This window comes from Vigna unguiculata, chromosome 5, assembly GCF_004118075.2.
Source record: "Vigna unguiculata cultivar IT97K-499-35 chromosome 5, ASM411807v1, whole genome shotgun sequence".
Taxonomy (NCBI): Eukaryota; Viridiplantae; Streptophyta; class Magnoliopsida; order Fabales; family Fabaceae; genus Vigna; species Vigna unguiculata.
Window position 1 is genome coordinate 34,103,742 of NC_040283.1, and position 14,418 is coordinate 34,118,159.

At 35.1% G+C, this 14,418-nt stretch overlaps 1 long non-coding RNA gene across 1 annotated transcript; it reads right to left on the reverse strand.

Annotated features, from left to right (window-relative positions):
- Nucleotides 1-11,692: 11,692 nt before the first annotated feature.
- LOC114183571 lies at nt 11,693-13,216 on the reverse strand. The gene is made up of 4 exons (XR_003604393.1): nt 13,031-13,216; nt 12,357-12,437; nt 11,979-12,104; nt 11,693-11,782 (listed from the first exon to the last, which is right to left on the reverse strand). It is a non-coding gene; the product is annotated as an uncharacterized LOC114183571 (long non-coding RNA).
- Between the last annotated feature and the right edge of the window lie 1,202 nt (nt 13,217-14,418).

Sequence of the window (14,418 nt, forward strand, 5' to 3'; positions counted from 1 at the left end):
GAAATGGGGAAATCAACAGCCTCAACACCAACAAGTCTATGTTCCACCTCAACAGAGGCAACAACCACAACCAGCGGCAACCTCTGGTGATTCAAACATGGAGGCAATGATGAAAATGATGGCTGACATGATGAAGGGACAAATCAATGAGTTGAAACAGACAATGGAAGCAACCAATCAGAACTTGCAAAATCAGATTGGACAAATGGCAAATGAGTTAAATCAGATAAAGTCTCAACAAGGCTCAAGCAATTTGCCTGCACAAACTGTAATCAACCCGAGAAATGTAAGTGCTATTACTTTAAGATCGGGTAAGCAAATACAAGGTCTTGGGGATGCCCAAGAAGATGAAGATAAGGACAATGAAGTTGTACCTAATGATGAAAGAGGAAGATCAGATGAAGCAACACAAGTAACATCTGAGATGCCTACACCCAGTGATAACTCCAGGTTGGTATCCCCTAATACTTCCTCTGAAAATCCTTCTCCTTATTCTCCTCCTCCTCCCTATCCAAACCGTTTGAAACCAAAAACTAAAAAGATGGAGGAGTTAGACAAAGAAATCCTGAATACTTTCAAGAAAGTGGAGATAAACATCCCTTTGTTGGATGCTGTGAGACAAATTCCTAAATACGCCAAGTTTCTCAAAGAATTATGTACACATAAAAGGCGTATTATGGACAAAGAGGTAGTGAACATGGGAAGAAATGTCTCTAGCTTAATCAAGAAGCCTGCAGTCAGAATGCCGCAAAAGTGTAAGGATCCAGGTATGTTTTCTGTTCCCTGCATTATAGGAAGTACTAAGTTTGACAATGCTATGTTAGATTTAGGAGCTTCCATTAATGTAATGCCTTTATCTGTTTTTACTTCACTTCATCTTGGACCTCTTAAGTCTACTGGTGTGGTCATTCAATTGGCCAACCGTAGCACAGTTAACCCTGCAGGTGTGCTAGAAGATGTGCTTGTCCGTGTGGACAAGTTAATTTTTCCTGCAGATTTCTACATCTTGGACATGAAGGATGATGAAGGAATGAGTTCAACCACAATTATCTTGGGAAAACCATTCATGATGACAACACGTACCAAGATAGACGTGCATGCAGGATCCTTGACTATGGAGATAGGAGATGAGAAGGTGCAGTTCAACGTGCTAGAAGCCATGAAGCACCCAATTGAAGACCATTCTTTGTTTTGTATTGATTTATTGAGTAATGTAGTGAACAATTATGCTTTTGGACTTTTGGACGTTTTATCTGGTTTTTCTTCTTCTTTGGATTTTTCTCTTTCGAATATTTTGGGCTCAATTTTAGACGAAAGAGAAAATTTTAAAACAGGTGATGTTGAGGACGCGGTGTCACTATTTGATACCTCTGTGGCGTCCAAGTGTGATGCTGAGGTGGCTGAAATTACCTTAGGCAGTAAAATGTTGCCATCTGTGGAACAGCCACCCACTTTGGAGTTGAAACCTTTACCATCTCATTTGAAATATGTTTATCTTGAAAGGGATGGGAAACTCCCTGTTATTATATCTGCCTTGCTTACTGATGAGCAGGAACAAAAGCTATTGCAGGTTATCAAAGCTCACAAGCAAGCAATAGGCTGGACTTTGGCAGATATTCCTGGTATTAGTCCTTCTTTCTGCATGCACAGAATACTCTTGGAGGAGGATGCTAAGCCAGTGAGGCAACCTCAGAGGAGACTGAATCCTCAGCTGATGGAGGTTGTGAAGAAAGAAGTCACCAAGTTGCTACAAGCAGGTATTATATATCCTATTTCTGACAGCACTTGGGTGAGTCCTGTACATGTGGTTCCCAAGAAATCTGGGATCACCGTGGTCAAGAATGAGAAGAACGAGTTGATTCCTACTCGTATTCAGAATAGCTGGAGGGTCTGTATTGATTATAGAAGACTAAACCAGGCCACCAGGAAGGACCACTTTCCTTTACCATTCATGGACCAGATGCTAGATCGATTGGCAGGTAAGTCTCATTACTGTTTTCTTGATGGATTCTCTGGGTATTTTCAAATTTGTATTGCCCCAGAGGATCAACATAAGACTACTTTTACTTGTCCATTCGGTACATATGCTTATAGGAAAATGCCATTTGGCCTTTGCAATGCTCCTGGAACATTTCAACGATGTATGATGAGTATTTTTATAGATTTGTTGGAGCATTGTATTGAGGTTTTTATGGATGATTTTAGTGTATATGGTTCATCTTTTGATCATTGCTTGTCTAATCTTGCTAGAGTCTTGGAGAGATGTGAAGAAACTAACCTTGTTCTAAATTTTGAAAAATGTCATTTTATGGTGGAACAAGGTATAGTTTTAGGTCACGTTGTTTCCAAGAATGGTATATCTGTAGATCCTGCTAAAATTGATATTATTTCACAATTGCCTTACCCCTCTTCTGTGAAAGAGGTTCGATCTTTTCTTGGACATGCAGGATTTTACAGGAGGTTCATCAAGGACTTCAGCAAGATAGCCAACCCTCTCTCCAACTTGTTGCAAAAGGATATAGTATTTGACTTTGGAGAGAGGTGCAAAGATGCATTTGATACATTGAAAAAGGCGCTTACCACCACTCCTATCATCCAGCCACCTGATTGGACATTACCATTCGAGCTGATGTGTGATGCATCAAACTTTGCAGTAGGAGCGGTGCTTGCACAAAAAGATGGGAAGCTATCACATGTGATATATTATGCTTCCAGAACATTGGATACAGCACAGGCTAACTACACCACGACTGAGAAGGAATTATTGGCTGTTGTGTTTGCCTTGGACAAATTTAGACCGTATATACTAGGTTCCAAGGTAATTTTTTATACTGATCATGCAGCATTAAAATTCCTTCTGAAGAAAGTAGATTCAAAACCAAGGTTGATTAGATGGATGCTACTGCTCCAAGAGTTTGACATTGAGATTCTAGACAGAAGTGGAGCACATAACTTGGTAGCTGATCATCTTAGCAGGATTGAAAATGGAGAAGATAACATTCCCATAAAGGATGACTTTCCTGATGAAGTCCTCCTAGCATTGACTGTTGTGAAAGGTATGTTTCCTGAACCTTGATTTGCTGACATTGTTAACTATTTGGTTGTTTCTGCTATTCCTCCTTCCTTCTCCAAATATGAAAGAATCAGGCTAAAAAGTGAGGCAAAATACTATATCTGGGAAGATCCAATCTTATGGCGCATTGGTAGTGACCAAGTCATAAGGAGGTGTGTTCCAGATATCGAGATACCTCATGTGCTTGAGTTCTGTCATTCGTCTCCTTTTGGTGGACATTATGGCACACAAAGAACAGGTAGGAAGGTGTTGGATTGTGGATTATATTGGCCTACTATTTTTAAAGATGCACAGAGGGAGTATGAAAATTGTGAGCAGTGCCAAAGGGCAGCCAGATCCATTACAAGAAGGGATGAAATGCCTCAACAACCCATGCTATATTGTGAGGTATTTGATATTTGGGGTATTGATTTTATGGGTCCTTTTCCTCCTTCTTTTGGGTTTTCTTATATTTTGCTTGCTGTAGACTATGTCTCCAAATGGGTGGAAGCCATAGCTACAAGGACTAATGATTCTCGAGTTGTTATGAGTTTTGTCAGGTCTAACATTTTCTGCAGATTTGGGATACCACGAGCCATCATCAGTGACCAGGGGACTCATTTCTGTAATAGGCTACTTGAGAACATGTTGAAGAAGTATGGGGTGACACATCGCATTGCTACACCATATCACCCCCAAACCAATGGACAAGCAGAGATCTCTAACAGGGAGATTAAAAAGATACTAGAGAAAGTAGTGAAGCCTAGTCGAAAGGATTGGGCCACAAGATTGGATGAAGCACTTTGGGCACATAGGACAGCCTACAAAACACCTATAGGTATGTCACCTTTCAGGGTGGTTTTTGGAAAGGCTTGTCATCTACCTGTGGAGATTGAACATCGGGCCTATTGGGCCGTGAAAGCATGCAACTTGGATTTGGAAGAAGCAGGAAATGAGCGAAAACTTCAGTTGCAAGAACTAGAGGAGATTAGGCTTGCAGCCTATGAAAATTCAAAGTTCTATAAAGAGAAAACCAAGAAGTTCCATGACCAAAAGCTTGTGGCTAGAAAGGATTTCAAGGTAGGCCAGAAGGTGTTACTATACAAATCCAAGCTTGGTCACATGAGCGGTAAGTTGCGTTCTACTTGGGAAGGACCATATATTGTTACAAAAGTCTTCCCTTATGGAGCAGTGGAGATCAAGGAAGAATCTTCAGCAAGAACTTTTAAAGTTAATGGGCATCGTCTTCGGATATTCAATGAAAATCAAGATATGCTGAACAAGACGATGGATGAGATGAACTTGACTTCTCCCTCATACCTTCCACCTTGAGGAGGTAAGTACACTTCATACTTTTTCTTTGCATTTTATACATATTGAATACATTGAGGACAATGCATGGATAAAGTGTGGGGGTGTGGGGAGATTTCCCCCTTTTCTGTTTTTGTTTTCTATTTGTTTTGTGTTTTTTTTCCTTTTCTAATTTTGTTTTCTGCTTGTTTTTATTTAAAAAAAAAAGTTTCTGTTTTCAATAAAACATATTGACATTGGATTTTTGGATTTGATTTACTAATTGGAACGGTCATAATTCTGGGAAAATAAAAGTCATGTGTTATGAGTGGATTGTTGTCTGTGATTTACTGATTGAGTTGATTTGGGAGTTTCTGGAATAAATCTTTTGTGAAAGAGTTTTTGACCTTGTGAGTTTTGAGCTTTATTGTAAGGATGAACTACCGTGTGTCTTTCCTATTTTTCTTGTGTGATTTGCTCATGTCTTGTTGGTACTCAAATGTTTAGCTTGATTCTGTTGTTTTGCATCTTAGGTGAACATGCATGATTTGATATGACTGAGGCATTTCTTGTTTTTAGCTACTTGGCCAAATAAGCTAACCATAACATTGATCCATTGGTAGCCCCTTGAGCTTAAACCTCTTTTTCTTGTTTTGAGCATACTGTTAAACCTTAAAAAGAAAAAGACCAATTTTTTCCTTACCTTAGGGAGAAAGAAGGAGCTAGTGGATTATGTTGAGATTGGTTGAGGAATAAAGTGTGGGGGTGAGTATTTCCCCCACAAAGTTGTAAAAATGGCAAAAAGGAAAATAATTGTTGATGACAGAGTGTTGAAATGAAAAATGATTGCTGTTTGGAAAAGAGAAACAAAGGATAAAAGAGAAAAAAAGAAGAAGAAGTAAAGATTGATTTTGAAATTGTGCTCCATAACTCTTTCTTCCTTACTATTTCAAAAACACACAAATCCTAAAGTTTTTCCTACCTTTGCCTTGGCCTCATTATAACCTGTGAAAAGTCCTCATGATTTTTGAATGCATGTTTTCTGAAAGCTGTGAATATTAGAGTCTTGCTAAGCATTGAGAGTGTTTACTTGCATGGGTATTTTGAGTGAAAACACAAGCCAAAACACTTGAGCGAATCTTGGTGAGAAAATATATATTTAACTTGAGTGTTTCTCTTTCATATTTGATTATCTTGTAAACTCAAAAGATTAACTCATGTGTGAAAAACAGAATTTTATCCATTTGTTTGTGCTTGACAACATGATTTCTAGAAGATTGATCTGTTTCCATTGGTATTCAATTCTTTAATCCACTGAAAATATGGAATAAAAGACCTCAGAATAAAGTTTTGAAATTGTTCAATTTTGCCCAGGAGTGCAAAAGGATAAGTGTGGGTGTGTGATGAGTTCAAATTTTTGCCCTCATTTAATATTTAAATTTGGGGATTTAATTGATTTTTCTGTGCTTAAAGATTGATTTAATTAGGATTTGTGATTATTGGATTTATTGAGTAAGTTTGGTAAAAGTGGCGTAAAAATTGATTTTAGTTGCATAAAATATTATTGGATATTCTAACGTTTGTTAATGCAGCTGGAATTTATTTTTGGTCAATTAATAGTGTGATTTTAAAATATTCAAAGTTACAAAATAAGTCCAAAATCAAGAAATTCTGGAAAAGAATAAAACAGGAGCTAAATGCACCCCCAGTTTTTATTTGCACACTCCTTCCTCAAGTGGACCACAAAAACCTGTTCTGCACCCCAGTTTTCACTAAGTTGCACCCCTCCTACCACTTAAACTCCACTAAACCAGATCATGCCATGTGGCAATCCCCACCTCTTTAAATTAGCCAACCAGAACAAGCCACGTGTCATAATCCTACCCTTACCAAATTAACCAATCAGATTCTGCCACGTCATCATCTTCATCTCCCAAAACCCTAACCCTAGTTTCCCTACCACCTTCCATCACCATGGCAGCCGCCGCCGCCGCCATCTCCGGCCGCCACAGTTCGCGCACCTACCACCACCGCGCCTACGTCTTCTTCGCGCCTCCATCTTCTCCCGCGGCCACCACCGTCAACTCGCCGGAGTTCCACCACAACACCACCGCGAGGACGCATTCAACCACCACCGCGCCTCCGTCTTCACCGCGCCTCCACCAACGCGCAACCAACCTCTGCAGCGCAAGGTCCGCGACGCACCAGCAGCAACAGCACCTCCGCGAAGCTTCTCCACAGCGCGTCAGCCATGGCAGCCACCGAGAGCGAACCAGAACACCACCATCTCCTGCACGACCTCCGCGAAGCTTGTTCCGTCACCGCTGCACCTGTTCGCAACGCCATCTCCGTCCAAACGCAGCTGCAGCAGTGCCGCCACTGCTTCACCATCTCCGTCCCTGCACTACGCCATCAACGCCTTCACTACACCAGAAGCGGCGCGGCCACCATCGTTTTCTCACCTCGCCGGCCACCACGCCGGAAAACGGCAGCAGCCGCCGTCAGCCGCGCAGCCAAGGAAGAGTGTGAGAGAGAAACCCTAGTTCTGGAGAGAGACGCGCCACGTGTCAGGCTGCTATTGGACAGTCAAACTGGTCAACTCTGGTCAACTGGTCAAAGTCAGCAGTCAAATTCTGGTCAATTTTGTAAAAATGCTTAAATAAGAGGGGCAGAATTGGAAATTGGACAGAAATTGAGTTGTTAATTAATTAAATAAAAATAAAAGATTTTAGCAACTGACAGATAAAGCCCAAAGTCCAGTGGAAGCCTATATAAAGAGACTTAAGGGAGCAGACGAAACTGACGAATTTTGACAGCTGACAGCTTAGACACTTAGAACTCTCTGGTTTTGGCAGATACCGTCTCCACCACATCTCTCATTCTTTCTTTTTATTTTCTTTCTTTCATATCATCATGTATTCCATCAAAGCCATGGAGGGCTAAGCTTTTAAGGGTTGATTCCACTGTAATTTCTTAAATGGATTCTGAGGTTAGATGAATTTATATGTTTTGTTATTTTTATTATTGTTGTGGTTTTTGTTTGCTTCTTAATCGAATAGAAAATAATGATTTTAAATCTACATACATGCTAATCATATGAGTTAAAAGGTTTTTAAATTAAATTGAGACTTTACTTTGATTTTGTTTAGAAACTTTCATTTGATTAAATAAGTTTTTGCCAATAATTGAGACTTTAATTTGATTAGAGGTAATTACTTTAACTAAAATTAGTCAAGACTTTACTTTGATTAATTAAGTTTTCTATTTGGTAAAGAAACAAAGGAATAGACATGATTAGGCATAGTAAAATTAATTGAGACTGTACTTTGATTAAATTTACTATGGACAATCTAAACAATTCTCACTTTTAATTGAGACTGTACTTTGATTAAAAGTGAGGATGCCAACAAATGAATTGAGTCTTTACATTGATTTATTTGTAAATCAACAACAATAATTAATTTAACAATAATCTCTAGATAACCAATGAAGAATCTTATTTAGAAAAAGCAGTGAAATTGACCTATTTACTATTACTGTGTTTACAATCTTCCGTGTTATTTTCTTTGCATATCAAAACCCCCTATTTTTATAGTTGCTAGTTTTAAATTACATTTTTGAGAATCAAATATTTGAGATCAATTCCGTATTCGTTGTGAGACGACTCAGGGTTATCTTAACCCTAACTATTTTCTTCACTACAAACTGGCAATACTGAAGTTGCTAAAGTAGTGGTAATTTGATCGCCTAACGACAGCGATATCACCTTGCTTTGCTTTACTCTTTAATTTTGCCCAAGAGTGCAAAAGGGTAAGTGTGGTCGATTTTGATGAGTCATTATTTTCTTCCATTCCACTAGCCTTTGTGTACCCATTAGACAGTTTATTAGTGCTTAATTGTTCATCTTTAGAGTGTTTTTCATTTGTTGGGCTTTATTGGGCCACTGTTCTGAATTTGGACCAATTACACATTATTTGGTCTAATTTTTGTTTTTAATTATTTTTAGGTATTTGGGTGAAGGAATTTTGGAGCTTGGACATCAATATTCAGTTGAAGAGAGTCGCCACATCATTTCCACATCATTTCCATGTCATTTCCACGTCAGCAGAGTGAATGGGCCAACATTTGAGGCCTAGAGTGTCATTTTTGTAATTCTGCAGCTCATAATGGCATTTTTGTAAATAGTAGTGGCAAGGCGTGAGGTGACCACGAGTTTTAGGTCATTCAACATGCAGCATCCGCTCCTTCTTCTTCTCCATTCTCTCAAACCTCCATTTTTGATGTTTTAAGCATTGGAAGGTGACCCATGGAGGCACAAGCTAATTTTTGACGTTTTCCATTCATTTTTCACGGTTTATGTGTCTTGGACAGCACATTGAACTTGTATTCACGTTTTCTACAGCTTGGGTAACATTTATATTGAAGCATTTTTGATTTTGGTGGCTGTTTTTGTTGTTCTTCTATTATCCCTTGCTCATTTTTGTTTGCTACACCATTTTAAGCTTTCAGTATCAATTTGAAGTCATTTGAACGGTTGAATTGCAATTTCTGTTGAGAACCCTAATTCGGATTCCATGAGGAACTAAGTTTATGTGTTGATTCTTTGCAGAGAATGGATTGAAACCTTGAGATTAGTGTTTTGTTCGGTGGAGTTATGTTAATCTCTCAATTCTGAATTTGCGTTGGGTTTAAATGAAGAAACCATTCTGTTTTTTTGCTTAATTTGCAGAGTGGAATCATTATGTGTTCATGCTTAGTGAACTGTAGCAGATTCATGGTTGTGTGCTTTGCTTAATTGCACTTGAGTTCGAGTTCATTTGCGCTTAGTAATTAATTCGAGTCTCATTAGAGTTAATATAACAATTTTGAGTTGTAATTCGTGATTGGTGGATGTTCATTTGAAGCAAAGAATCAACGCTGTTTTTACATTGATTTTACACGTCTGCATTTAAGTTTTCAATTGTGCGTTGTATCCGTAAATCTGCCAAACCCCCCCTGTGTTATTGTTGTGTTCATCTGGAAATTTCGCTTTGAATGAAAATATTGGTCGTTGGGAGACGACTTGGTTCACTTTCATATACTGCATTTAATATGTTTTAATTTGGTGGGGTACGGCCTCTATTAAAGAACAATACGCTTACCAATGGAAGAAGGATCAGTTTCACCTTTGTTAACAGCTTCTTGTAACCCATTCAGAATATTTGAACGAATGAGTTTTTGATTATTTCGTATAAAAGACAATCTTTGGGCTTCAATAATAGTGTATGTATCCACTAAAAACTGTTGAAACAATCTACGTGAATTTACAACATTACCAAATTCAACCTTTCTATCTTGTATTCTGAAAGCAATGAATTCTCGTAAAGAAATGTGAGTTCTCTTTCTGCTTTGTCCATATTTTTGACAATCTCTAATTGGAATATCCTCTTGATAACCATCCTCTCCATATGGAAAAATCAAAGGATATTGAAGAGGAATGAAACATGTGTGTGTTTCATGTAGTCTTGTTAACTGACCAGAAACTTTCTTGACAATGATGACCCTTCCTACATCTAAGGTGCTCAAATCACCAACAATCAATGTTGCCACTTCATCTGCTACAATACATCCTAGTGTATTGTATACTCTAGGATCCTTAAAGCGATGTCTAAATAACCTCAATCCAAAATCTGATTGTTCATCATCATGTATAAAATCTCTTACTCTTCTGAATGTTTGAGCAAGTACATTGTGTTTGTCAATCATTTTCTTCAACTCTTCGATCAATGATTTATCAAATATGGATTGCTGACTATCAGACCTGTAAAATTAAAAATTAGACAACTATATGCACAATGATGGCTAAAACATAAATAAACTATTTACACATACCCAAAGTGACTAACTCTGTTGGTTGTTTCATTTTCTGTTTCATAAATATATAGTTGTGCAAATTTTGGATTTGATCCTTTTTCAGGCAATAAACTTCCAATGCGATGGTAATTTTGAACACTAAGAATAAATTTAGGAGGACCCGATCCATCGTTGATTGAGGAATGCCATTATGAGCTGTAAATCCATCGTTGACCCGATCCAATGGATGTAAATGAGAACATGTTGTTGTAACTTCTTATGTAATGTAAGAAATGCTGGCTTGTACTGTCTTCACCTTTGAACAACTGTTGAAGCAATTATGGAGGTTTCTTCAACAATGGAAGTTGTACTTTTCCTTTTTGACAACAAAGAGAGAAATCAACTTGTTTTAATCTTTTGCATTTATCAGATCTTTCTTCGTACCACAATTGAGCTTGACAATATGGACACTCAAGTGAACACTCCCCAACATCAACATTTCCTAAGTACATAAAAAACATATATGTCATTACTTAAATAACATTTATACTTAAATATAAAAACACTAAAAAGTATTGTTTCACCTTGAATTTCAGCTTTTGAATACAAATCAGAGGAGAAATGTCCAATTATGTTATCTGAAAGAAAAGGAAAAACCAATTTTACATAAAGAAACAATAAGTATTTATTATTTAAAATGAATCATTATTGATTACCATCATTTTCATCTTCGTCAGAATTATTGTCAAAATCCAATATCATCGAAATAGATCTAATAGCACGCTCCCGAGAAGGCTGACAAAATTGTACACCTTGAACATAGATTGAATTGAATATTAGCAACCTAAATTTGTAACAATTAAAAAAATTAAAGTAATGAAATGAATTTTGTTTATATTAGAAATTACCATGACTTTGGTTTTGTTGAACATAAAAAGGATTAACAACTTCAGAAAAAGCAGAACAATTTAGTGAAGCATGACTGGATTTGTTACCCACAATTTCTTTAGGTAACAGTTCTTATGTATTAAACAGATTGGTTTTGCTTGTTCCAATATAAAAATCAAATTGAACAATACCTACAAGTACATCCATAAATTAATGAACTGAATTCTAAATTTATAAAAACAATAAATATTATTGATATATATGATTTTGTAATTCTGTTCTTAATTTAATTTATCAATAAAATATAATTATACATTTCAATAACTAAAATAACTTAAATTTGACTTTGAAAAACTAAAATTAAAAAAAAGACTAAAATATATTAAAGCATTGTGTTTGTACTTTTTCTATTAAGAGAAAAGCATTAAAAAAAATTAATATATTTTTGATTTGTACCTGTATTGTTATTGTTGCTATTTTGCAAAATTGGAGCATTGGTAGATCCAATGGAGGTAGAACCATGAAATTGTAATAAGAGAGGTAGTAATAGTAAAATTTAGTATGAAAGGAATTGAAATCAAGATAAGATAATAATAGATATATAAAGAATTAGTAATTAAACATTTTTATCACCAATGGTATTACTTTTTTCTGCTAACTTCTGATTTATAATAAGTTTCCTTCTTCTTCGTGCAACTTTCCCATTATTTTGGTCAAGTTCTGCAAAATGCAATTAAACAAATGATTATGAAATGCATTTAAAGATGAAACAAATTGATTATGAAATGATGTCATCTAATATCCATGTGTGTTAATTGTATAATATGCATTAAAGATGAATAATGAGAGTAATAAGTTTGTAGTGCTAGCATTTGTATTGAATTTGAATGAAAATTAAATTAAATAACAAACTTACCACAATATGTCAACTCGAAAAGTGGCTTTCTATTTGTAGATTGAATTCTTTTATTCTGCACGTGTGTTTCATTGAGAGATAAGTAGGTTTTGATAGTTGCATCTGGGGTAACATTTTCTTTCCATACTGGTAGAATTGTTAAAAAGTCAAATGAGAAAATAATAGATGTAAACTATGCAACACAAATAATAAACATATAGAAAACTATCACACTGAAAGTTTTTACAAAATCCATATTTGTGTTAGTGCATTGAGTAAATTGATTTTGGTGCCTTTTTGATATCAATATTTGTGAAGGAAATGAAAAACAGATTGACAATAATGAATGCAGTAATAAATTTGTTGGATGAAATTTATAGTGAATGAAAAAATGATTACCACAATTTCTTAACTGAGAAAGAGGTGTAGTATTTGGAAAAGGAAATGCTTCACTTGGACTGGATTTGTCCTCATTTGTTACTGCAATCAAAAGAACAAAAAAAAAATAACATACATGAAGTAAGATTAGTATTTACATCTTTGTTTTTACGTATGAGTGTAGATTTAATTGAATTGGATGAGAAACGAATGAAATGAGATAGAAAAAATGAAGAAACTTAAAAATGCAATGTGAGAAACATAAATTTATTTAACCTGTGGACTTCATCAAGGTATTGGAAAATTTTTGTGAGAAAATGTTCTTCCTTTTTCTTCTTCCATTTGTTGAATCCATTTTGTTGTGATAATGTTCAAAGTGTGCAGAAGTTATGCATTGTATTGTTGTATTATGGTGTTTTACAAATTTAGAACATGTTGGAAATCAAATAAGATTAAGATTTAAAATTAATAATAGAAAAGTAATAACAAAACCAATTAACAATGCATTGTGAAGAAAGTAAAGCAGAAAGCAAGAAAAAAGCTATTAATAGATGTAGGCACATTTTTAGTTTTCCATGCACATTCTTCCTGATTCAGGTACTGTCAGTACAAACTTTTGACAAAAAAGAACAAACATTTCATTGATATGGAAATATCATAACTGAACATATAACTCAATATTTGGAAAAACGTACCTTTTCAAAAAGATTTGATCTGCAATGTCCAAATTGATGATTTGCCGACAATGCAAAGCCTCATTTCAAAATGTGCATCTGTGCTATATGTCCTTTTTTGGCAAGCGCAAAAGTACTATGGTTTGTAATAGTCAATCCTTAAAGTAGACATTTGTTTCTACATTGAGTGTAACATGCAACTACTAAAGAAAGGGCAAAACAAAATAATTTTATTGTTTTGAATTTTAGAAATGAAAATAAATTCTAAGAAATTAAATTTAAATTAAAAAACTTCTAAGAGAGTTCAAACTGAAATGGGTTTTAATGTTTTCATGGTTACTATATTATTAGAATAAGTTAAAGATTACTAAAAAACAATTAAAATAAATTTTGCAACAAATATTAAAATAATTTTTGTAAAGAAATTAATAAAATTTTATGCAAATTATATTCCGTTAGTATGTCCAAATATTAGTACTGCAAAATATAAAATTGACTTCTTTATTATTACTTCTAACCTTTTTTTTAAGAAAATCAATCAAATCTTTTAACATATTTGTATTCTTATCATAATCATTTTCAATTATTTTTATTATCCAAATTGAAAAATTATTTTAGAAAATCATTATTTAAATAAATTTTGTATTAGGAAAATAATTAAAATATAAAACTTGACGATAATTAAATTAGGTAAAATACTTATAGATATGACTTCTAATTATTAGAAGCAACAAAAAAAGGATGCTAAAACTATTACAAACAAAATAAAAGCAAAGTACTTTCAAAGTTCTTCAAAAAACCATACATAATATAAAAGTGAACTAAAAAAAAGTGCAATATTAAAAATTGCATTCTTTGTGGACGTAGACCTTGATCTTCTGCTTTTTCATTTCTTTGTCAGCTAGAAACACAAGAATATTTCCTTCTTCCAAACGATTGAATGTGCAGAAGTCCTTCCATCCCTTCCCAATCTTACTTGACTTCTTAGGTGTACTAAGGAGCAAAAGCTTACATTGAACAATGAAAGTGTTATGACTTCCCTGCAATTCCAACCTCCTCAATCTACGTTTACGAATGTAATCTACAAAGTCAGATTGTAGGTCCTAAAGAAATAACATAATAAGACCACAAAAAAAAATATAAAGAAAATAAAATACAAAATGAAAAGTTCACCAGATGGCTGGCTTTGCATTGAGATTTTGACAATTTCACTCTAAACAGATGTTTTTTTCGCAACCGAATTAGGTTTGAAAGAAATTTCGCACTAGTCGATATTGTAGACATGTTGGAGAATACAGTGATGTGGAAGGTTGAATTGTCAACACATCTAAATACAATTTGATGGATATGTTGCAATTTATAAAAAACTCTTAGGCTACACTAATGCAAAATTCCCATTTTACCTCGCC